This window comes from Paroedura picta, chromosome 3, assembly GCF_049243985.1.
Source record: "Paroedura picta isolate Pp20150507F chromosome 3, Ppicta_v3.0, whole genome shotgun sequence".
Lineage (NCBI taxonomy): Eukaryota > Metazoa > Chordata > Lepidosauria > Squamata > Gekkonidae > Paroedura > Paroedura picta.
Window position 1 is genome coordinate 146,389,161 of NC_135371.1, and position 25,351 is coordinate 146,414,511.

A 25,351-nucleotide genomic window follows, 5' to 3' on the forward strand; every position below is an offset into this window, starting at 1 on the left:
GTGTCTATGCAGTGTGGCAGATTCAAAACAGCAGGGACTTTTGTACTGAGATTGGTCAGCACACAGGGTCCGTCCTGCTACTGGCTATTTTAAATGGTCCAATCAGTTTGAACCTGGGGAATTCACCCAGGGCCAATCATAGGCTTTGGCAGGAACCTGGGGCTGTATATAAGTTTGGGTGGTGGGCTGTTGAGTTCAGTTTTCTGGTGTGATCTTAAATAAAGGGTTAATGTTTCACCCCATGAGTGACTCCACGCTGTACTAAACCCACTATTTAATACTGTATCAGACTACTCAGACTGGCAGTGGCTCTCCCTGGTCTCAGGCAGAGGTCATTCATATCACCTACCATCTGATCCTTTTCATTGGAATGTGGAGGAGGAAACCCGGCACCTTCTCAGCAGATGATCTAACAGTAAGCCATAGACCCTCTACCAAGGGGAGAGGTATGATGGGTAAAACAGAGAAGGAAACCAGGAAACCAACCCATACTCTCTTACTTAAATGCCTTTATGGCCACCCTGATCCTAGATGCATGAGCGGTACCAGTGATTACTCAGTGATGAAGGAAAGGCACTCTGTGCATGCTTGGAATACTTCATGAATTCCAAAGATGATCCCAGGAACTAACATTGATTCCCCAGACTGAACCCCGGATCAGCCCTTAGTCATCAGACCATCCCCAGTTTTGGGAAGGGAATTGGAATGAATGAGGCAGAGAGCAGAAAGGATGAATCTGTCTTATTCCCAAGGCCTTCCCTTGGTTGTCTTTCAAAATCCACTCCTTTTGCATCTCTGGTTTCCTCAGCGCCACACAAGGAGGGTCTTAATTAAATGTGGCAGTTGGGAAGTTTCGGTCAATGGTTGATTTGAGATGCTCCAATAAACAGCATCAAAGATTCTCCTCTGGAAGGGCAGGCTATGTTCCTCCTACAAAAGGGTGCTCCCTGTTAACCCTCTGCCCAGCCTCACCCCCACCCCACCCCACCCCACCCATCTCTTAGAGGAGTTCCTTGCGTTTCTTGCAGCCGCTACCCCTGTCTGTCAAGCAGATCCCTTCTTAATCAGCTTTAGCACTGGCAGCCGTGCTGCGTGCCCGCCAGCATTCCTGTGCACATACCAGCAGTGCCAAGGTCTAGCACGACCCTCCAGGCTAGTTAGCAGCCAAGGGTATTGAGCCAATTCCAAAGCAGCATGTTGGGAAGACTGTGTTTCCTTGGCGGCATTCCTGTTATGGGGGGGGGGGGGCTGCTGGGTAGTGCCAACGTCTACATGCTAAGCACAAAGAGACTAACCACAGCTCAGTGAACCACAAGGAATGCAGAGACATCCAGGATGGGCTGTTAGGTCTGAGCCCTGCTTAAGTGTGAAAAGCAGCTTCAGGAGATAACACACTGGAGGGGGGGGAGAGGATACTTAGGCCCACCTGTCTCCCCCTTCTGCAGCAGATCACTCTTCTCCACGCACCCTGTGTGTGCGTGTGTCAATCAAATCAAACCAAAACATAAACATAAAAGCAAAGCAGACCGGGAAGGTGCCTGCCACACTCCGTTAGCCCTCCAACCTATTCTGGTAATATTGCCCAAGCACATCATTCTCCTCTGGTAGCCACACGGATGACCCCAGTGCTTTAAAACATAATAAGGGTCTCTCTCTCACACACACACACACACACACCTACTACCATAACCAAACTGACTGGAAAGTGTCTTTCTCACGCACATCCTCTGCCACAAAGCCTCTGCACAGCAGACATCACAAACCCCGGCCGAGAGCCGGAGCAAGCTTCCAGATCTCAAGGGCTACACAGATCACAGTCGAGGGGGAGAATGCCACATCTACTGACCTCCCCAAATCTCCGATTCCTCCGAAAGGCCACCCCCTTCGAATCTGCAGTCAGCCCCAGCGCCTCAGAAGCCCCCGACGCTCCCCACCCTCCCAGCAGCCATTCTCCTCTAAGTCACCCCTTGTTCATCCACAAACGTGCTATCTTGCACCCCCCCCCCACCCCCACTCTCCTTACACACACACACACCCAGCAGCGCCTTACCCTCTCGGCCCCGCAGGCGGCCCAGGGATACAGGTGGGGTGGGGATCGCGCTGGGCGCCGTCTCCGCGAGAGAGGCCTCGGTCCCCTTGGCGCATCCTCCCGCCCTCACGGCCCGACTCGGGGCCTGCTATTGTTGGGAGGAGGAGGAGGAGGAGGAGGAGAGCGAGGCGGCAGCGGCAGCAGGAGGAAACTCACCAATCTGAGCTCCGCCTCATCCGTCCCCCACCTCAGCTCAGCTCGGCTCATCGCTGCTCGGACCCTTTCTCCTCTCCCCACGGCCTGCCGCGCGTGTCGGCTTTACACGTTTCACAACAAGGCTGTAGCGCTCGCCCCGCCGGGGTGGTGGGGATGGTGTGGGTTTACTCCCATTCGACCTCGTTAAGAACAACCCCCCCCCCAATAAACAGGAGCATCAAAATGACCCCTTGCCAATAGTAGAAAATTACATGCTCACTTCCCCCCCCCCCCAAAAAAAAAATCTAATCCTTGGGGAACCAGTTTGCATGCTATAGGGATTTCCCACCACAAATTTAAAGCCTGCAAATTGTTGGTCTGGATATACAAGCTTATCAGGGTTGGAACATATTTGGCGGGGGGTTGAAGATTATTCACCCACAAACACGCACACTCAGTCACTGGTATTTTATTTCAGGATACAGAGATCTTCCCATTCCTTATTTGTAGGTTAATGATATACAAATGCACTTGAGAATACTTGGCATCAAAATTAAGTTTTTCTGCTTCGAGGCATCTTCATAGATCACAATCTCTCATTGCATACACACAAGATTTTGGCAAAATCCACGAGGACAGCCATTTTGAACTTCTACAGTTTTTAAAACATCTTGTATAAACTTCATTTCATAACCATATGTTCTGCAGTTTATAGTAACATTTTAACTTTTTAATGCTATTGTAAATATTAAATAAAATTTTGATGGATAAAAGGCTAATAGATTTATTGAAGCAAAAGAGTGTTCCTGGGTACAGACATCATCACATACATGGTATACCCTCAGTTATCAGTTTATATATATACACATACAGACATAGAGAAAATGGTGGTGTCAAAAAGGAATTAAATGTAAGAGTGTGCATATGACATTTCTGTGCAAAGCTCAAAATGTGCAAGATAAAGAAAACAAACAATTAACACCAGTAATTATTGCAAATAACAATCATCCAAGCTTCCCTAAACTAATGTAACACCTTCAGAAAATCAGTAGCCATAATTTGGTGTCCACTGAGCAGAAAAGTAAATCTGTCTCTTAGGCTTACAGTAAAGTAACAATATCAATATTTTTACAGAATATGTCTTTGCAAATAAAGCTATACAAATTGAAAAACTTGTCTCCGTTTTTCTTTTCATTTAATGTGAAGGTTCCAACCAAAACAGTCTCTAGATGTGTCCCATTTTCAAACTTTTCCTCAGTGGTTGTCCTCTCACTATTAGATCAGTATAAGTAATTCCAAATAGGAATGTATAACACCTTAATTAGACAAAAGAATTCTTAATATATAATCTGGCCAACAGTTCCATATCATATGGAGATTAGAAATAAGGTTTATTTGAGAGAACTACTAACATACATAATAGCCAGCTTTCTATGTGATTGTTTACAGTTATATAGTATATCCTTCTTTTGCCATCAAACATCTTCTAGTCAGCTTACAATGATAAAAAGTTACAATATAAAATTCAAAACAATATAAAGCAAGAAAATAATTATACAGAATTAACCAAACATTCACATATTTGCTCCACTGAAATCCACAGAACCAATTAAAACAAAATAGTTTTTACTCCTGTTGTAACTGAAAACAACAAAGCCACATAAGACTTCTCCCAAGAGCAATGGGTGTTCCTGTTTCCCTACTGCTACATAAAACAAGCTTGTTTCCTATTGTCACACACTGATCCTCTGAGAGTAAGAGCTCTCTTACTTTCTCAGAGTTTGTCTGCTTTTGCCTGCAAGGCTGGTGCTAGCATTGTAGGTCTCTTTGAAGCTGGAACTAGCGTGTGAAGATCTTCCAGTTTGAAGAGACCTTGAATATATGGATCTCCCTTGGTTTACCAAGGTCAATACTATGTACTTGGACTAGCAGAGAGTCTCCAGGGTGACAGGCAGAGCTCTTTGATATCACCTACTATCTGATTGCTCTGACCTGGATGGTCCAGGCTAGACTGATCTCATTAGATCTCAGAAGCTAAACAAGGCCAACTCTGGATAGTATTTGGATGGGAGACCACCAAAGAAGGCAACGGCAAACTTCCTCTGAACATCTCATATGGAGGGTTACCATAAGTTGGCTGTGGCTCAATGGCACTTTAAACACATCTGGTTCTTTTAGCTTAAAGCGCAAAGGGCTGAACCTGAGGCCAGCTGCATGTAAAGCAGATGCTCTGCCACTGAGCCATAGGCCATTTCAGAATGGTTTCTGCCATTTTGGCAAAGACTAGTTTCATACCAGTCTAAGGAAAATCAGTACTAGCTATCTTATCATACCTCACAGTCATGAGGCAGATTTATAGGTCATCCATTACCAGGGCTAGTGAACACAATCAATACAGGCACAACACTGTTATTGAAGACCTCGCTCTCGTTTTTAGATACAGCAATTTGGAGAGCAATCCCAGGAAGTTAAAACACACCATGATTCACTGATTCCACTGAGAGAAACACTATATATTTTGTCTTGATTAGACCTTCAAATTTTAGTGCTAGTTTCTCAAGAGTGTGGTTGTCTTTTAAGGATATGCTTATCTTAGCATTTAACATGACAGTAAATCAGATGTCACCCAGACCCAGTACAATGTAGAGATGGGAGGGCAGCATCTGCTTTGAAAACAAGGGAGCAGTTCCACCATGCTTATCTAGTTGGTTGGTCCCTCACTATTATACTAAGAGCATTTTGAAAAACCCACAGATAAAGACTGTTTCTCTAACAATGGCAGTGTTATGAAAGCCGGTTTTGCCTCACAGCATCCCAATTTGGTGAGAACTAGTCAGATAAGAGCAATTAACCTTAAAAGTGTTTGAGACCTTGGCAGACACATGACAACAGTAATTCTCAAAATCTGCATTTTCAGAAAATATTTTCTCCATCAGTTTATTCACCAAGGAAACCCTTGGGGATTTGCCATGGAACCCCTGTACAGTGCAAATAATCGAAGGAGGTTCTTTAAAGGACAGACAAGATTCATAGGGAGAGCTGGCTATACCGCCTGGACCTCAGGTGAGTGTAGGACACACACCTTAGACCCAATTCTCCTCATCCTCGTGTTGCAAGAAATCCTGATGGAGATACTCTGACTTCCAGAGAAATGTACCTGTCCTAATAGTTTTCCATGTTGAAGAATCCCTGGTAAGCTTCTGAGAGATCCAGAGATTCCTGGAACACAGTTTGAAAGTCCTAGAGTAGGAGAAAGTCATATATCCTACTAATAATTCTTCTTATCCTGTAGAGGAGAGAAGATCTTTAGAGAACAGAAGATTGCAGGGAAGACGCACACAGAATGGCCACTGGAAATGGTTCCAGGTTGTTCTGCAGGGCCTGTAAGATGGAGCTCTTCTGCCATGTCTATGGTTGAGGCCAACCCAGGAAGACCTGATACCCCCCTGGATGAGAGAAGAATGAATTGCGAGACTGGACCCGCCCCCCCACATTATCCAGCCATCGCTGTGGGAGTTGGTTTGGTGCTCAGGGCGCCCCCTGTGACCGGTTTTAAACTTTTAGTAACCACCATAAGGATTTTTAATGGGTGTTTTAACGCGTTAATATTGTATTATATTGGGGTTTTTAGTGTGATCCACCACAAGCCAGTTTACAGAGAGCATTGGGATATAAATTGCAAAATACATACATACAATCAGGAACTAAAAGATACAACCAATATTATTACCCCATCTGGGATCATCGTATCTGCAGGACTGCCTCTCCCACTATGGCCCTTTCTGCATGCACAGCTTAATTTTGATTGTCACTGAACTGAAGCTGATATCCCTTTAATTCACATTCAGTATCTGCACTCTGCATATACCTTCTTGATCCTATTTTTCTCCTCCAAATTTCAGAATATAACTCTGCATACTAATGAGAAAAAGCAGATTGCTGAGATATTTTATTTTCTTTCCTTTTTTTTGTGCCACTGGTTGTCTCTGCTCATTGGCCTCACGTAGGAGGGTGCCTTTTGAAATTGTAAGGAAAGATTCAAAGCCACTTTATTTTAGACAACCCAAGCTGCATCATCTGTCTAAATGAGAAAGTGTGCAGAAACATACCGAACACATTGATATAAAGTACCATCTAGTATGAAATCTGAAGAAAGCTGGGATCATTGAACTGATTTACTGCCCAACAACTGAGATGCTAGCAGATGTGGTGACCAAACCACTGCCAAAACCCAGATTTGAAGAACTGATGATACAAAATAAACCAAAGAGTCATCAAGAGAGAGTGTTGGAAGTTGTGTGATGTCTCTTGCCTCCGCCTGCAAGAGGAGGAGATTCCTTAGCATCGAGTCAGCAAGATAAATAGGAATGCTGACCACTCACCTGATCTCTCTGGTGATGCCCTTTTGAGGCTAGACTGAGTCTCTTAGGGACAACTTCCTCTTACCTGTTTTTTCTTTCTCCTCTCTCTCATCCCTGCTTGTAGCATGGTGGGTGAAGAGATGCCTACTGCATCTCTTCCCATCCAACTAGCTCAGTTAAATTAGGGACGTTCTTCTTACTTTTTCTGTCCAGAATGAAGTTGTTATATGACAGTTGTTATATTCGTTTAATAGCACAACCAGAGTTCTGTGCTTTCTTTGTTGCTTTTAGCTTATATGCACTCAGTAGATAGCAGCACTTTGCTGAACACAATAGCTTAATTAAACACTCTAACTTTTCTGAGTATTGCAGACCCATCCCACAGGTCTCACCACTCAAATATATATGTTTAGTATTATCGTCATTGACCATATCCTAAGAATGTCCTGCAGGTCCTCCATGTGTCCGTGGACTGCAGTTCCCATGAGCCCCTGCCAATGTTTGCTGGCAGGGGCTCATGGGAATTGTGGTTCATGGACATCTGGGGGGCCACGGGTTGACTACCCCTGAATCCTACTCAGGTCAACTCAATGGGATTTACATCCAGGAAAAGGTTCTTAATGCTGAACTTCTAGTTTCCTACCCATTCTAAAGGATCACATCTCTTTGTTTGACCACCTGAACTAAATTTATTATAGGTATTGCGCTTCTTGAGATAAAAACACTAATAAGAAACAGGAATTAAGTAAGAAGACCGTAAGTACTTAAGGGCATGAAAAAAGGAACAGTCGACAGGAGTTATGCCTATTGGAACTGTCCATAGAGTTTTCAGCTAACTCCGGGGAATGGTAGAGGACAGGAAGGCCTGGAGGATCATTGTCCATGGGGTCGTGATGGGTCGGACACGACTTCGCACGTAACAACAACAACAGACAGGACAGTAGGGAACATAGTGTAATGGTTATAAAGCATGTCTGCCTATGACAGACAATGAAAACCTGTACATGTTTGGTGTAGATGGTAGCTGTGGCTGGAGGGCTGCAAAATGCCAATTAAATAAGGAGGTGAGAGATGCTATCTAAAAAACTGTGCGGCTGATGAAAATCTGAATCTTGTAACTTATAATGCTTGAAGCCGGTAATGCTGAATTTTGTTGAATTTTGTAAATTTGTAAGTTAGTGTTTTTGAAAGATTTATATAAGAGAGTTTTTATATGTTTTTAAAAATCAGCGCTAAATGTGGCATTTTTTGTAGGATGGAGATAATTTATTAAAATATATTCTTACTTAAAAATATTCTTACTTAGAAGTGATTTCCATCTTCCTTATTTATCTAAATCCAGATGGATAAGACCAGAAAAACTGCAGCTCATCTGGATTTAGATGAGCTACCCTGGACTCCTTTCTGGAGGGATGAAAAATGTAGTGTCTAGAACAGGGGTAGCCGGGCTGTGGCCCTCCAGATGTCCGTGGGCTGCAGTTCCCATGAGCCCCTGCCAGCATTTGTTGGCGGGGGCTCATGGGAATTGTGGTCCGTGGACGTCTGGAGGGCCGCAGTTTGACTACCCCTGGTCTAGAAACTCAGCATATTCAGCCCTGGACAGAGCTGGTATCAGTTTAACACATATCACAAATTCCTGAAGGTTGAAGCCGACGCCTAGGAATATTATGTACTTGTCAGTTTTGCTGGTAAGATCTCCTCATCCCTATCCCTTTGCTCTGGTGAATTACAATCTATGTTTAACCAAATCCCAATGAAATAAATCTTAATGGAAAAAAAAGAAAATAAAATAAACACAGTAATTAAAAATTGAGTCATACAATAGAAAACAAAATAGACTATGCAATACAATCTGGCCTACAACATTACAAAACAGTTGTGTTTTTTCATAAAACCTTCATAAATTTTTGCCATATATTTAAGATTAAATGAAGTACAACCCTAACTGTGTTCCCTACGGACTCTCCTAATTCAATAGGCCAGTCATCCTAACTTGGCAACCTTCCATGTCAGCTTCTGATTATTATCAGCTAACATAACTGAAAGAAGGGTCCTTCTACTTCAACCAGGATGAGCAATAACGGGATTAATAATAAGCTCCTCTGATATTATTTTAATGCTGGGATTGGCCATGATATCTATCAATTGATTCATCAGTTAACATCAAAAAGGTGATACTAGAGATGACAGAACTTCTATCATCCCACCACTGCATAAGACATCCATAGCAATGTAGAATGAACAGGGGAGGACTACGGAGAAGACAGGGTTGAACTTCTTCAACATGCTCGGCCTGCTCTAGGGATGCTTGCTGTATGATGAGACTTTCCCTATGCAAACAAGTCCCCACAAGCAAAATATTAGCACACGGAGGGGGATAGGATGGACTTGAGTCCCCTGCCATGTGCTAGTTGTTTTTTTAAAATATGTATGCTCTGTATCTTTATATGAGTCATCTTATTGCCCATGTAGGCCTTGGCTTTCTTTGGCCTTAGAAGACAGCACTTAGCAAAGCCTGAGCTACAGGCGCTGTTAATTCTTCATCCCTGTGCTGCTTCCCTCATTAAAAATGGTACATCTTGGTCGAAAAAGCACAGGGCTCATTTCTTAGCAGGATGGCTTCAGAGACAGAATTAACACAGCTCCCCTTTCCTAAGCAGCACTACCTGGATCTATATCATCCATTCCTAGCCCAAGCATATAACATAATGTTAGTGATGTAAGATGTTCTTTATTCTTTTGCTGTGCTTCCCCCCCCCCCCACTTTCCTGTAAGCTGTGCTAAAATAATAAAAATTTAATTAAGAAAAAGGAAAATAAAATAAAAATGTTGGCGTGTCTCCTGAAAAAACCTTAAATCAACAGTTCTGAGATACTTAGAGTAGGATACCTTATTCTTCAAGTTGTGTGCTGCTGCCCCTTTCTCCAGAAATCTCTTAACTAAGCCAAGTCTTCTAGTTTCCTTCAAACACTTTTGTTATAATATAAATGAGAGGGACTAAGAAGAAGAAAATCAGGGAGGTAGGGCAAACACAAGGAGCAGAGCATAAATTTAAAAATTTCCCCCTAATACTGTACATACCCACAGAGAAATCCAAGAAAATGAAAAAGATGCGGAACTGTGCCACCATGTGTCCCACCTCCCCCACCCCCCAAAATGTAGTCTACACACCATTGTCTGCCCCCTGGAGCTCAGCTGTACTAGGCAGCCATCCTATTTGCATGCCTCTAATGTTTTTTCCCTCCCTACAAAGGCCTGATTCACAAGGTGCCTCTGGCACTTGTACTGAAGGGTGTGTCTCAGCAACCAGATTGGATAGGGAAAATATGTAGAAGGGTAGTGGGGAGGGGGAGTGGCAGGATAATTGGAACCAGATGATTTTGTTGCTTTGAGCAGGATTCAGAATAACCCTAAACACTTCTTTGGCCCAAAGCAGTGGTGCAAAAAGGAAGACATTTGTTATCCAACACGGGTGGAAGAGGAACAAGAAATGGAGGACAGAGAACTTAGAGAGAAGCAACATGTTTTTGTTTGTTTGTTTGTTTACTCTTTAGATATTCTGCAATTTATCTGGGAAACATTTAAAAAGTCCTAGTGGACAGTAATCACAGATTGTTTGTCCACAAATTTTGCAGCAGGAAAGACAACACAGTTTTAAGGAATGGGAATAATGAATGCATGCAAAATTATGTGATCAGTCTAGATTATTCCTACAGGAATAAATGTAGAATTACTGAAGAGAGAACAAAGTGACAGAAGGAAAGGGATAAGAACTGCATTGTAGGAGAACCTCTTTCAGGAATAATCTGGTAAGTGTAGATGCCCTATTCAGACAATTACTGTAACCCACACACTCGAGTCGTTTTGAAGGTTTATTACAGATGATTTCAGCACATTGACATGATCCCCCCATTGAGTTCCTGAAGTGTGCACAAGAAAAGCAAATATGGAGATGCATTTGCAGTTCTGAGTGCAGTTTTGAGCTCTCCCCCTTTGCCAAAGAAGCGGAGAGCCTAGAGATGTCAGCCTCCAGGTGGGATCTGGGGATCCTTTGGAATTACTGGTCATCTTCAGACTACAGATCAGTTCCCCTGGAGGGATTGGGTGCTCTGGAGAGCAGACTCTACGGCACTGTATCTCACTGAGGCTTCTGACTCCCCAGGCTCCATCCCCAAATCTCCAGGAATTCTTCTTCCACCTGGCAACCTTATCCCCCATCCCCTACTGGTGATCAGTGGGAACCTGGCAACCCTAAGGGAGCATCATCCAAGAATGCACTAATGCCAGACCCCGCCTAATTACTGCCTAAGGAAAAGCAGCCAAAAGTGCCAGAGGTGGAGGAGGGCCCACTATCAGGTCATTTCACATCCCAGCAAGTCTCCATGTGAATGAAAGTATTTTCTGTAAAGACAGGGCTCCACTCCCTACCAGGTATACAAACAAACGCCTTCTGTTTAAGGCTTGCTTGTCTTTTGAAGTGATAATCTATGACAAGGGTAGTTCCACTGCAAGAATCCCCATGCTGAGTCAAACCAGCAGTCTGTCTCCTCAGCATTTTGTCTACAGATGGCAGGCCGTCTGATGACGCAGGGAAGCACACAAACATATGAATCCCCAGAAACTGGCTTCCTTATAGTTACTATCTGCTCGGACTACCCTCCGTGCTTTCATCTTATCCTTTTACCATTATAATTTTTGCCATCAAAGAATTGCAGCAAAGAATTCCAGCGGTTTGCAAGGCACTGCTTGAACACTATCAGATGCATAGGAATGATGCCTCGGAGGCAGCCTCAAGTTTCTCAAAAATAAATTGGCCAATGAAATCAGTATTTTTTTTTCCATTTTAGAGATGTGGTTGAAGAAGTCCTTTAAAAAATTCTGTGGTAGGAAATTTACTTGAAAAAGTCCATCTTTGTATAGCCTCAGTCATGGGTCCCAGATATATAAACAGAGGAAGGAAACTTGTGTCCTGCCCACCCCCCACCAAAGGCATGTGGAATGGGAAAAGCAACATCAAGTTCCAACTGCAAAGGCTGCATCAGGATGCCAAATAAAACACTCAGCATCTGTTGCCAACATCTGAATGCTCAGATACAACAGTAGCAAAAATAGCAACAGGGCCACAGGCATGGATGCAGCTATTTATTTATAACTGCAGCCTGCAACTGGTCACCACCACCACATGCCTGTGCATCAAGTAAGGAGGAGGAAGTTGCAGTCCATGCATGTGAATAAATATACACAATATCGCTCCCCTTTATCCCAGATCAATTTTCTCACATTCGCTATCCCACCAGTTTTGTATGCTCAGCCAATAGCTGCTGTATTCATTAATAGACAAGTACCTATTTTGTCTGTTTCCCCCCAGAATAATCTGGACACATCTAGGAATGGTAGGAAGCAAGGTATCGTGTCTGGGTAGTAGGTTGACATGGACAGAGAGGCTGTCAAGAGGCACCTGGCTGCACTGGATGAATTCAGATCCCGTGGGCTGGATGAAATGCACCAGAGAGTGCTCAAAGAACTTGAGAGATCGCAGAATTTTTGTCCATCATCTTCAGGACCTCTTTGAAGACTGGAGATGTGCCAGAAGACTGGAGGAGAGCGAATTTTTTAAAAGGAAGGAGATGACCCAGGAAACTATAGGCCAATGAGTTTCTGACCTCAATTGCAGTGAAGATAATGGAGCAGATTTTAAATTCTTCCAAGAAGAACTGATCCTATTGAAGGACTTCACTAGCAAACATTAAGTTGGAAAACAACCACTGATGAAAACTCACTTGAAAACGGTTTTAATCTGGAGGCCATTTTGGTTGTTCTATTAAAAGAAGAGATAAGACACTTTTAGTTACATTTATTGTGAAATTGTTTATTATAGCCTAGGGTAGGTTCTTCCTTCTGTTATTATACAGATTTTAAAGGGTGCAATCTGCAAATATCTGAAGGACAATTTGTTGATCTGGAGAAGTCAGCATGGATTTGTCTCCAAAAAGTTCTATCAAACCAAACTGGTTTCCCTCTTTGACCAAGTGAGGGGCTTACTAGATTGTGGAAACTCAGTTAGTCCTCATTAAATTTGTAGACGACACCAAATTGGGAGGAGTAGTGATCACCCCAGAAGATATAGAGTCCAACAAGATCTGAACATGCTGGAAAAGGGGGCAAATAATAACAAGATGCAATTCAATAAGGAGAAGTGACATCTGGGTCACAAAAAGAACCATGCTGGAAGATATATTGCTGGGTAGCAGTGTGTGTCAACGATCTTAGAATATTTGTGGACTTTAAACCATATATGAGTAGACAATATGATGCAGAGGTATAGAAGGCAAATGCAAGCTTGGGCTGTATCAACAGAGGTATCATGTTGAAATTGCAAGATATCATAGTCCCGCTGTTTACTGTATTAGTCAGACTGCACCTGGAGTATGGCATGCAGTTATGGAGGCCTCACTTCAAAAAGGATGTGGACCAAATTAAGAGGGTGCAGAGGAGAACTACAAGGATGATCTAGGGTCTCATGACTAAGCCCTATGAAGAAAGGCTGAGAGGCTTGGGAATGTTCAGCCTGGAGAAGAGGAGGTTGAGACAGGACATGATTGCTCGCCTTAAGCATTTGAAAGGTTGTCACTTGGAGGAGGGCAGGATGCTGTTTCTGTTGGCTGCAGAGGATAGGACCCGCAGTAATGGGTTTAAATTATATGTAGAACAGTACTGGCTAGATATCAGGAAAAAATGTTCACTGTCCGAGTAGTCCAGCAATGTAATTGGCTGCCTAAGGACATGGTGAGTTCTCTCTCACTGGCGGTCTTCAAGCAGCAGCTGGACAGATAAACATCCTAGATGCTTTAGGCTGATCCAGCATTGAGCAGGAGATTGGATTAGATGGCCTCTATGGACCCTTCCAACTCTTTGGTTATATGATTCTAAATTACAAGAGATTATTATATATAATACTTAGCATTTATATGTATTAGAGCAGTCAAAGCAACTTTTATGTAGCAGTCCTAAGAATCCTGCAAAGTATAAGATGGGCAGGGTTTAAGGCTAGCTGGTGAGTACACGTAGAGGTAAGATCTGAGCCAGGGACTTCCTGGCTCACAGTTCGATTTCTGAGCCGTTACACTATGCTAGCTCCCAAGTCCCCTTTTGCCTGATAAAGAAGGTGCTGCTCTTCTTACCCGTTCCACATGAAGTTACTTCCGGTTCCAGGTCACTGGGAGCTGAAACTCCCTAGACATAACCCTGGAATGATATGTGTCAAGACTCAAAAGAGCTGCATGTGTGTGTGTGATTGCCTTTTCATCTTCACTTCCCTATCTTTAAGATGAGCATAGCTCTGGTCTGCATACCAGGGTAAAATAGAAAAACCTCTCTGGTCCCAGCACTCAGTGAGCCTGGGACCTACTAAACTGACATCAGCCAAGAAGTCATGCAACATCAGGGCCACATGACAGGAAAAGGGGGAGCTACAGTTACGACTTAATCAGTGTCAAGGCCAGGATCATGGGCAATGGACTAAGAGAGCCAGAGACAGGAAACACAAGATGTGGAACAGGTTGTGTCCCATAGTGTGGGAGAAATCAAGGCTTGGAGACATGGAGGAATCCTCTAAAACTACTGAGTGACCTTGCCCTGCCACCCTGCTGCCCTTCTCAGTATGTGCGCTCTACAAGAAAGGCAGGAGGGATGGCACACTCTCTACACATGCACATTAGTAGCAGGACCTTCCAGCAGGAAGCAAAAAACTATAGGTCTACAGGGGCTCAGAACCCAGCATATGGGCTTAAAAGGTAAAGGTAAAGATATCCCCTGTGCAAGCACCGAGTCATGTCTGACCCTTGGGGTGACGCCCTCTAGCGTTTTCTTGGCAGACTCAATACGGGGTGGTTTGCCAGTGCCTTCCCCAGTCATTACCGTTTACCCCCCAGCTTGAGGACAAAATAAACACACATAGAAGATGATTTAATTAATTCGATAACTTGTACAATATAGCCTGCCTTGGGCTAGTCACAGTCCTGTTAGAGCTGTTCTCATAGAGCAATTCTGTCAGAGCTCTCTCAGCCCCACCTACCTCACAGGATGTATGTTTTAGGGAGAGAAAGGGAAGGAAGAAGAGGAGGAGTTGGTTATATGCCGCTTTTCTCTACCCGAAGGAGTCTCAAAGCGGCTTCCAATTGCCTTCCCTTTCCTCTCCCCACAACAGACACCCTGTGAAGTAGGTGAGGCTGAGAGAGCCCTGATATCACTGCTTGGTCAGAACAGCTGTGGTGAGCCCAAGGTCACCCAGCTGGTTGCATGTGGGAGAGTGCAGAATCAAACCAGGTTTGCCAGATCAGAAGTCTGCACTCCTAACCGCTACACCAAAGTGGAGACTGTAAGCCACTTTGAAACTCCTTTGGATAGTGAGAAGTGGGTTATAGAAACCAACTCTTCTTCTTAACTAGGAAAATGCTGGATTATGAAGACAGTGAGTGTAGCAGACGGGGCATGTATATTTCAGGATATCCCAAATGCTGCAGACTACACAATCCCTAGGGGCAAGGCCAAGATACCCATCAAGTACGAGGAAAGTTTATACCCTTCCCACATCATCGTTCCTGAAGATAACGCTTTACTGTGCCTCAATATAAATGGCACTTTCTTATCCATGGGAGAAAACAGAGAGAGGTGTGACCACGAGAGTGCGTCAGATGTATTCCGTGTCCAAAGGACCACCTGCCAATCAAAGCCTGCTCTTACCTAAACAATCCCATCTTGGGTTCTATTTCTTGGTCACACTCAGGTGTGATGGATAACAACTGGCAACTAAACTGGCCAACAAAGGAACATTTCAGTCCTTCTGCCTCCCAAAACCACAGAACAGATGAGGCTGACTAGGAGGAAGAGGCCAACCCCTGTCCATCCACGCAGCACAAGCACTAGCTATGAGGTTTGGAATCCAGTGTCAGCAAGCCCAAACCCGCTGCACCTTGAGCAGAGTATATTTCACCAGGCTTGTCCTTCGTCCCTTCTCCTGACCCCACCCGACCGCTCAGTCACTGCCAAGACTAATAGTTAACCTCTGTTCCCCTCTTGTTCACCGGCCCACAGCTCAAGGAGGCCTCTCCAGACAGGCTCTTACACAACAATGCCCATGAGCATCCGTCTCTTTCTTCAGCCTCCAGGCTTCTCCTCTTCACAAGTCTTCTCACAGGGAAACTCCCCCCCCCCCCCCCCCGCAACCTGCTAGGAAAGTGATTGCCTTGAGCAGGGAATTAAAAAACAGCAACAACACAGAGCAAATACCCTGAGGGCTGTTATGACTGGGGTGTATATAGCCCTATCTCAGCACTCTCTATCTAATTGCAGGAATTCTTGATTCCCTAGAGCAGGGGCAGTCAACCTGTGGTCCTCCAGATGTCCATGGACCACAATTCCCATGAGCCCCTGCCAGCATTTGCTGGCAGGGGCTCATGGGAATTGTAGTCCATGGACATCTGGAGGACCACAGGTTGACTACCCCTGCCCTAGAGCAGGAATGTCCGCATTCTCAGAGACCACACCTTACTGCACAGAGTGATTCAGAGCCTGGAAGCATATCTTTACCCAAAATACAGTCAGTCAAAATACTCAAAACACAGTCAGTCAGGTTACACAATAATAGTTGACACCGTTGGGCCTTCCTAATTATGCAGTGCAAATTCAGACCATGGAATGATGTACAAATATGTACAGTTATTTCATATACATGCAAATTCAAGACAGAGAGAGACGGAGTGTTAGTATTATGAATTTTTTTTTCTTATCCTTTACAAGTGAAGAAGATGAAGAAAATAGTCGGTTTCTATACCCTGCTTTTCACTACCTGAAGGAATCTCTAATTGGCTTACAATTGCCTTCCTTCCTCTCCACACAACAGACATCCTGTGAGGTAGGTGGGGCTGAGAGAGTTCTGACAAAACTGCTCTGTGAGAACAGCTCTAATAAGACTGTGACTAGCCCAAGGTCACCCAACTGGCTGCATGTGGAGGAGCGGGGACTCAAACTCGGCTCTCCAGATTAGAAGCCACCGCTCTTAACCGCTATGCCAAGCTGGCTCCTTGAACCAGAGGGATATGATTTAGTAGGTATTACAGAGACTTGGTGGTATGATTCCAATGACTGGACTGTAGTAGTGGATAGCTATGAGCTGTTCAAGAAAAACCAAAAGGGACAAAGAGGAAATGTTTACTTGTCAGGAAATACTGGAGGAGGTGGGTGACAGCCCAGTGGAAAATATCTGGGTGGGTGGGTGGGTGGGTGGAAGGAAGGAAGGAAGGACAAACAGTGCTGCAGTTGGAAACTGCTACAGACTACCTGATCAGGTGAGGGGGTGGATGCTGCCCTCCATGAGCAGCTTGATAGTGTATCTAAGCAATAGGACCTTGTAGTTATGGGTGACTTCAACTTCCCTGGTGTGTGCTAAGAGACAAACTATGTGAAGTGTCCACAGTCCTGACATGCCTGGCCAACAACTTCCTACAGGGAGGCTTGCTAGAACAAGAAACATTTCTTCAGCTATGTGAGAAGCAAGCATAAGGTACAAGAGGTGATAGGCCCACTGTTGGGTAAAAATGGAGAAACTCTGACAGGACAGAAAGGAGAAAGGCTCAATGGCTATTGTACCTTAGTCTTCTCCCTGAAAAAGAGACAGGATTATCTAGAGAAGGGAGTAGACTAGGCAAGTGGTCTGGGTTGGACAGAGAAGTTGTTGAGGGGCACCTGGCTGCATTGGATGAGTACAAATCCCCAGACCAGACCAGATGGTGTGCACCTGAGAGTGCTCAAGGGACTTTACAGAGAGCTTGCAGAGCCTTGACCATCATCTTCAAGACCCCTTGGAGGACAGGAGATGTGCCAGAAGACTGGAGGAGGATGGATGTTATCTCAGTCATCAAAAAAAGGGAGGAAGGATGACCCAGGAAACTACAGGTCAGTCAGTTTGACCTCTGTCCCAGGGAAGATACTGGAGGAGATTTTAAAGAAGTCAAGTCTGCAAGCTTCAGAAAGATAACTCAATGATACAGGGAAGTCAGCACAGATCTGTCCCCAATAGATCCTGCCAGACCAACCTTGTTTCCTTCTTGGTTCAAGGGAAGAGCTAACTGGATCGTGGGAATGCCATTGACGTTGCTTAGCTGGCTTTCAGTAAAGCTTTTGACAAGATTCCTCATGATGCTCTGATGGGCAAACTGGAGGACTGTGGACCAAACTCTAGGATAGTTAAGTGGATAGAGAACTGGCTGGAGAACCACACCCAAAGAGTAGTTGTCAATGGCATTTCATGTGACTGGAGGGAAGTATCCAGTGGGGTGCCACAGGGCGCAGTTCTGGTACTTTTCAATAACTTTATGAATAATCTGGATGATGAGGTGGAAGGACTGCTCATTAAATTTGCCGATGACATCAAATTGGGAGAAGTAATAAGCACACTGGAAGATAGAGATAAAATTCAACGAGATCTGAACACACTGGGAGAGTGCGGGGACATGAATAGGATGCAATTCAGCAACAATAAGTGCAGACTTCAACATTTGGGTAATAAAAACAAGAAGCACACATATTAGATGGGGGTGCACTTCTGGGTAGCCATGTGTGTGAACAAGATCTTGGGATATGGGTGGACTGTAAGCTAAATATGAGAGTGCAATGCAGCACTGTACACTGCATTGGCTAGGTCACATCTGGATTACTATGCTCAATTCTGGAGGGCTCAGTTCAAAAAGGATGTGAACAGATTGGAGCCAGTGAAGAGGAGAATGATAAAGATGATCAGTGGCCTGGAGACCAAGCCCTACAGGGAAAGGTTGAGGGACTTGGGAATGCTCAGTCTGCAGAAGAGGTGGCTGAGGGGGGATATGACTGCCCTCTTTGAGTATTTGAAATCACTCCACAGTCACTTACTGGAGAGCATGGAGCTGTTGCTGTTGGCAGCAGAGCGTAGGACTCACAATAGTGGGTCTAAATGCTGTGTACTGCAGGGTTCTGTGCTGGGGCCGATATGGTTCAACATTTTCATTAACGATTTGGATGAGGCAATAGAGAGTACATTGATCACATTTGCAGCTGATTCTAAATTGGGTGGGGTGGGGTGGCTAAAAGCTCAGAGGAAAGCACTGTCACGGGCTGGAAAGCGGGTGTCAGGTTTCGGCAGCTTGCTGAAATGCAAGAGAGAAGGTTTTTCCAAAATCAGAGTACTTTTCTGTTCCACATCTAAGAGCCAGGAAGTGGCTGTCAGTTAATCCGAAGTCAAGGTTCCAGAGGGTAGTTGTATCCAGTCTAGGGTCAGGGTCAAGAAAGCTGGCAGGCAATAATGTAGGCCAGTGGTTCTCAAGCTTCCTAATGCTCCGACCCTTCAATACAGTTCCTCATGCTGAGGTGACCCCCAATCATAAAATTACGCAAGTGTTCTTTCACAGAAATTAAACCGAAACTGACCAATGGTGAGAAGATCCATTGTTCATGATTGTATATAAATTGGGTTTTTTCCCCCGGGGTTTCTCAGTTCACTTCTGCCTCTTGTCCCATCATGCCAATCTTGCTCATTTCCACTGCTCCAGACAGACGACCACTCTATCTTGATCTACCTCACAAGGCTGTTGTGTGGATGGTACCACCCCCCCCCCCGGCCAAGCTGCTTGTCCTGCCACGACCACTGTGAAAGGGTCATTCCACCCCCAAAGGTGTCCCAACCCCCAGGTTGAGAACCACTCATCTAGGCAGAGCTTCTGAATGCTCAATTGCTTCCACGAGGAGTACCACCCCTTTCTGCCCTTAAATACCTGAGCTTTTTCCAGGTCTCCTCCTGAGATAACACACAGTCAATCAACAAGTCTTGGCATCTCATGAGGTATGCGCTCCGCCTACAACTGTTTAGCTGCCTGTGATGTCCCACAGCTGTTTCAGGGGGGGGGCTATCAGCTTGACAGTCCACAGCTAACCTAGAGCAAAGCCATGAGTCCACTCAACTGGAACCTGGCCTGAGTGACAGCAATGGCTGCCCTGGTTACTAGCATCACCACCATGGTCCACATGCAAGCCAAGTAGACTACCCAGCACTGCTAGCAATGCTGGGCCCACTTGGTGTTGCTTCCTATGTCTTGAGCATGAGAGGCCTTCCGGGGAACTTTCCAAGTAAGTCCAGTCCCGCTTAAGGGTGGAAAGCACGTCTTAGCATTACATGCCACTTAAGTATTATTGAGGTTAGCTTGCTAGAGCAGTGGCTCTCAAATGATTCATTGGGAGCCCAAGTCGATTGTGACTCTCACAAGGCCTGGAAGGAGGGAAAGGAACAGAAAGAGCTGGGATAGAAGACTTCTAGGCAAAGTTGGTATAGTTATTGCATAATACAAAAAAACAAAACAAAAAAAACAGCCATGAAATACAGTTTTCTGCTCAACAATACTATATTTTTATCCGGATGCACAGAACTTCTGTTCACTGATAACTGAAGTAAGTTTTCTGTGTTTTATATTGAAGAGTGTGGAGTTACTTTGCAAGTCAAAAGGACAGTCAGTTTAGAAGTGAGTCCTAATTCAAGATGCTGGAAAACCATTGTGTAAAGAAATGGTATCCTGACACTATAATTCTAAGCAGAGCTGCAAACTTAACCCCATGGGTTAAGAAGGGTGAAGATCTACTTAGAATGACACTGTGGGTTTGCTTCCCGCTATACAACCCTATATTAAGCAAAGAGGCAAATCTGAATTTCACAGTCAGAGTAGTCTAGTAATTCAGCAGTGGAATAGACTGCCTAAAGAGGTGGCAAGCTCCCCCACACTGGCGGTCTTTAAGCAGCAGCTGGCCAGATACTTCTGGATTCTTTGGGCTGATCCTACATTGAGCAGGAGGGGGTTCGAATAGATGGCGGATATGGCCCAATGCAGTGACTCTACGATAACTCTGGTATTAAGCACCAAGCACTGGAAAGCTGGCCATAATCAGAGCCTGCCCTTCCTATGGATCTCCCCTTCCCTTGTTGTTCTAACATTTCCCCCTTCTTCTCTCTCCACCCCAACCCATAGCAACTGCAGGAAATGGCACCACATTAAGTACAGACCTGGGGAAGTGAGATGGTGTCTGCAAGGAAAAGGAAAGCCACTAATTGTGCCCAGAACAATGGCATGAAAGAAGCTTGCCCCCCTTCCTCCAACCAACAGCTTCCGAGGGACCAGGACTAGCAAGCCGGGGAGGAAGCGGGGTGCCTACATCTCAGCAAGTTACCTCACCAAAGTGGGGAGGGGGGTGGAGGTGCAGAATTGCTCCCTCCCTCTAGTATCCTGACTCCTCTCATCTATGGCAGAGTCAACATTCAAATTCAGTTGGCCTTCAGCAAATGGCTACCAGCTTCTGTTCCCCTAATTGTAAAATGAAACATCAGGAGTCAACATCACATTGTTGCTGTAAATGTTAATTAGAAGTTATTTTTCAAAAGAAACACTTTATATATAAGAAGTTAGAAAAAGTTGGGAAAAAAACAGCCTACATTCATCCACCTTCACAACTGTTGGAGGAAATTAGTAGGTATGCAGGATCAGGGAAGAAAACTACATATTTGGGAGCCAGGATTCTAAAAGAGCTTATCCTCCAGATTTTCCAAGGATGGCCAACAGGCACTTGCCTCCTCCAAGCTTTGGGTATGGAGGGGGAGTTTGGCAGTTAGGGTTACATCCTTCATCCTAGAGTAGCCCCCCCTGGCAATCAGATAATAGATGCTTGCAGGAATTAAAAGCAGGCTGATGCATTTCCCCTAATGGAGTGGGCTTTGGTGTCTGAGTGCCTGCTACACAATGGTGGCCTTTAAACCTCCCACTCACCCAGGAGGAGGAACTGATGGAAGCCACTTCAGCCTCCGACAGATGTCAGAGACAAAAAGGAGGTCATGGCTTAAAGGCTCCGGATTCAGCAGCTGGGGATACAGGAGCTTCACTGGGCTCAGTGGAAAAGCTAACTACCCCCCCCCTCTCTAGAGCTTTAAGAAAGGATCCTGGGAATACTGAGACCTACTGTCATGTGCCCTGCTAGACCCTAGGGTCCTCAGCAAATTTTTAGGTCAAGCAAAAGCCAGACTACTACTTGACACTGGAAGTCCATGACTGGAACTCCAGGCATGTTATTTGGCTCTAAAAACCCACAGTGGGGCAACCTCATATGGATTGGGACCCCAACACAGAACAGAAGGGTTACCTCTTCCTGGAACTGATTTTCTGACACCCCCCCCCAGCTGCTTTTAAAAATGGAACAATATTGGTAGAGGAACTAAATAGAACAGTGGCAGAGAATCAAACATAATTTATTCCAGCATACAAGTTCATGAGTCAGCACTCGCTTCACCATATATTCGTCAGGGCAATGCATTTATGGTATATGCACAATAGAAAGGCAGTGTGTACCAGAGCATCTTCCTAATGGATGTACACACCAGCGCATCCAATTAAGTGAGCTCTAACTCATGAAAGCTTACTCTGAAATGAATCCTTTTAGTTTCTAAGGTACCCTTTCTCAACATTCTTCGGGCTTTGAGAAACACCAGAAGTAACGTGATCATGCAGAATATGGTTGGGAAGCATAGTTGTGTTTACATTGGTCCTATATGGTCATATCACCCAATAAATGTTTAACCGATTTAAAAAATATGTTCAAAATTAATTAACTCCCACCCGTTAATAAAAGCCTTCCAGAGCTGTCAAGAAACCCTGGTTGAGGAAGGACATGGGGGAGGGCATGGAACTCCTGTTTTCTTTTACTGTTACACACTTACATGTCTTCATATCTGAAATTTTGATTAGCAATACCGGTATTTTACCAAACTGGGTACAGGATTTTAATTTTTTTTTTTGGGGGGGGTAGTTGTCCAAGCAACATTTCTTCAAACATAACTCAGACCCATGCTGTGGGACAGATTATAGGGGCAAGGTTCTATGGTTTCCTCCCTGTAGTTATATAACCAAAACCAATACAAGAAAGACTTCTTAAAAATGTAGCTTTTTCCAAAGCAGAACTTCTGAACTTCTCTTTAATGTAGGAAGAGATAAAGGAACTCATTTTGAGTCATGAGATGGCTAATTTTCTGAGGAGGGGGCATCATTTCTGCTTCCTTCCTCTCATCTATTAAAAGAAATTGTCTTGTTTTCTGTATGTGTCCTTCTACGTACTTGAGCCTGGCTGAAACCTTAGCAGAGATGGGCAATACTGGAAAGAACCTAATCAAACTAGAGTATTCTGCATTTGCATCATTTTCTCTGTTCCCAACTGAAGCTTTGTAGGGAGGAGGTGGCATTATCAGCACCTTAGTGGCTTGTCCTTCACACCTAGTTGATTCTGGCCCTCCTTCAGATAACACTAGAACATGCGCATGGCCAATCATTGCAACATCCTTTGTTACCTTTTCTGAACATATGAGGCTCTTCCAGCAGTCCCAAGCAGATTGACCCATTTCTAAATTAATTGAAAGCTTGGAAGGCTGCAGCTCTGTTTAGGATTACACTATCCATGTGCTAGCTTGCACACAAATGGCAAAGGAATTAGAGTGATTGCTTTCTTTGGAAAAATTACACACAAACCTGCATTACACTGAATCAGACCACTGGTCTATCAAGGACAGCACTGCCTACTCAGAGCAGCAGTGGCTCTTCAAGGTCTCAGGCAGTCGTCTTTCCCAACACGCACTATCTGATCCTTTTTACTGGATACTGGGAATTGAAACTGAGCCTTTTGGGTGCAAAACAGATATTCTACTGCTGAGTCATAGCCCCTTCCCCGGTTTTCCTAATGCCTGAAGGTGCTGCAGGCTTCCTGATCCCTAGCCTGGATTTCAGGACTCCATAATCTGCATCATATTTGCTTTTACAACCCCAGGTTGCAAAGCAATGATGGAACTCTCTGTAAAGTTCTATTAAACTAGTAAGACTTGACAGAAGGAAGCTGGGACGAGAGGGGGAAGAGAGTTCTGAGATATTCTTTTTGTATGCTGATAGAACACTATGCAGGTCCAGTTGCTTTGATACTGATTAATGGAGAAAGAGGAGAATGCATTCATCTGGATTTTGTACCAAAAGAAAGATAATGTGAGGATAAAACTGGTGTATAGCATGGTGTAGTTATTAAGAGAGGCGGCCTCTAATCTGGAGTTGGGTTTGATTCACCACTGCTCAACATGCAGCCAGCTGGGTGACCTTGGGCTAGTCACAGTCCTGTTAGAGTTGTTCTCACACAGCAGTTCTGTCAGAGCTCTCTCACAGGGTGTCTGTTGTAGGGAGAGGAAGGGAAGGTGATTGTAAGTCACTTTGAGGCACCTTTGGGTAGTGAAAAGCAGGGTACAAAAAACTCTTCCAATAATTTGTGCCTCTCTGCACAAGACTAACTGGGCAACCCTAAGCAGTCTAAGTGCATATTGACTACCTTCCTGTAAATTACTTAACCCCAATGCAAACAGTTTGTTGAGAAACTAGGAATTACCTGCCATTAACAAAGAAAAAAGTCCGTCTTTCCACATGTCCCTTTTTGTAGGGGAAGCTCCACCCATTGTGGAGAAAAGCAAGCAAGGTGACCTCTCTCTCCATTGGGAAAAGAAGCCACAAGGTGATGCTGTCTGCCCCTTAGGTTAAAGCTGTCTCACATAAGAAGAGGACCCAGACATGCAGGGGAGAAATTCTACCAGGCAACAGAGTACAGAGAACCAATTGGCATAGTATTCCAAAGATGCTCACAGAGCACTTGTACAGAGCAGGTCCCCTTGCATCACTGGCCGTCATTTAGACAAGAGCAAAGATGGTGTGGTGGATACAGATGTCTGCTCCATTGTAACAGCCAGGTCTGGTTGCTGCTGCTCCAGCCCTTCCTCTAATTTGTGGCCACATTAGAAGTCCCCATTTCTGGGCTTTATTAGGCGAATCAGCTTACACCCCAAATCACCAGAACACAACAGGCTGGTCTTCACTTTTCCAGAGGAAAGCAGGCAGGACAGATAATGGCTCTAGAGTCCCTGAAAGCAGTGAGGTCTTTGCTATACCGCAAAACTATGGCAGGCTGCAGCCCAAAACTATAATAAATGCTGAGCCTCAAAGTTCAGTGCAGTTTACTTCTCAGTCCGGGTGCACAGGATTACTGCCATGCAGCCCAGTGTACGGACTTCTTGAAAGTAACTTGCACTGAACTCAGAGGAACCCAACAGTATACATGGCCAGACCAGCTTCATGAGCTGCGCAATGTAACAGAGCACAGAGCCACTCAAAGGAACAGAAAGAGTTCACTTTTCTGTAAGCAAAATTCACAAAATTCATCACTGGACAGATGTGATTGGAGGATTTGGGTTTTTTTTTTGTATGGGCAGGGCACTGCTAGTTTTGAAAATACAAAAATATACACTCACCCTTCAGTTGTTGGACTAAATGGAGATTTCCAAAAGGCAGCCTGCCAAAAAAGGTTCAAGTGGAGTACAGAGGAAACATAAAAGAAGGGACCGGCTGACTGCAGAGACTTTTTGCTGTATGTCTCATTCCTTGGGGGTGTAGAAGTCACCAAAATGCCCTTGGCATTAAAAAAAATACTGTTATTTGAAGGGCGGGCGGGCTGGGGGGGGGGGGAGGCAACACACACACATCGGGTTAAAGCACTGGACGAGAATAATGCGCTGGGGTCAAATTCCCCCGGATGAGATTTGCCCCACTTTCAGAAAAAGCCATGCCAGCCCGTCGTGTTGAATTGCAGCGTCCTAGTTTAAGCAGGGATTTAAAGTCGCAGCCGC

General features: G+C 44.7%; 1 protein-coding gene across 4 annotated transcripts in view; it reads right to left on the minus strand.

Annotated features, from left to right (window-relative positions):
• Positions 1 to 25,351, minus strand: part of NCKAP5L (NCK associated protein 5 like) — a 48,835-nt gene that overhangs the window by 22,866 nt on the left and 618 nt on the right. Inside the window, exon 2 of one of the 4 annotated variants that reach the window (XM_077328462.1) lies at positions 24,977 to 25,134. The exons of 1 other annotated variant lie outside the window; for it this stretch is intronic. The gene's annotated coding sequence lies outside the window, so the exon portion shown is untranslated. Of the gene's footprint in view, positions 1 to 2,050; positions 2,226 to 2,245; positions 2,360 to 24,976; positions 25,135 to 25,351 lie in introns of those variants that run through there. 2 more of the 4 variants (XM_077328461.1, XM_077328459.1) reach the window with 2 other exon arrangements.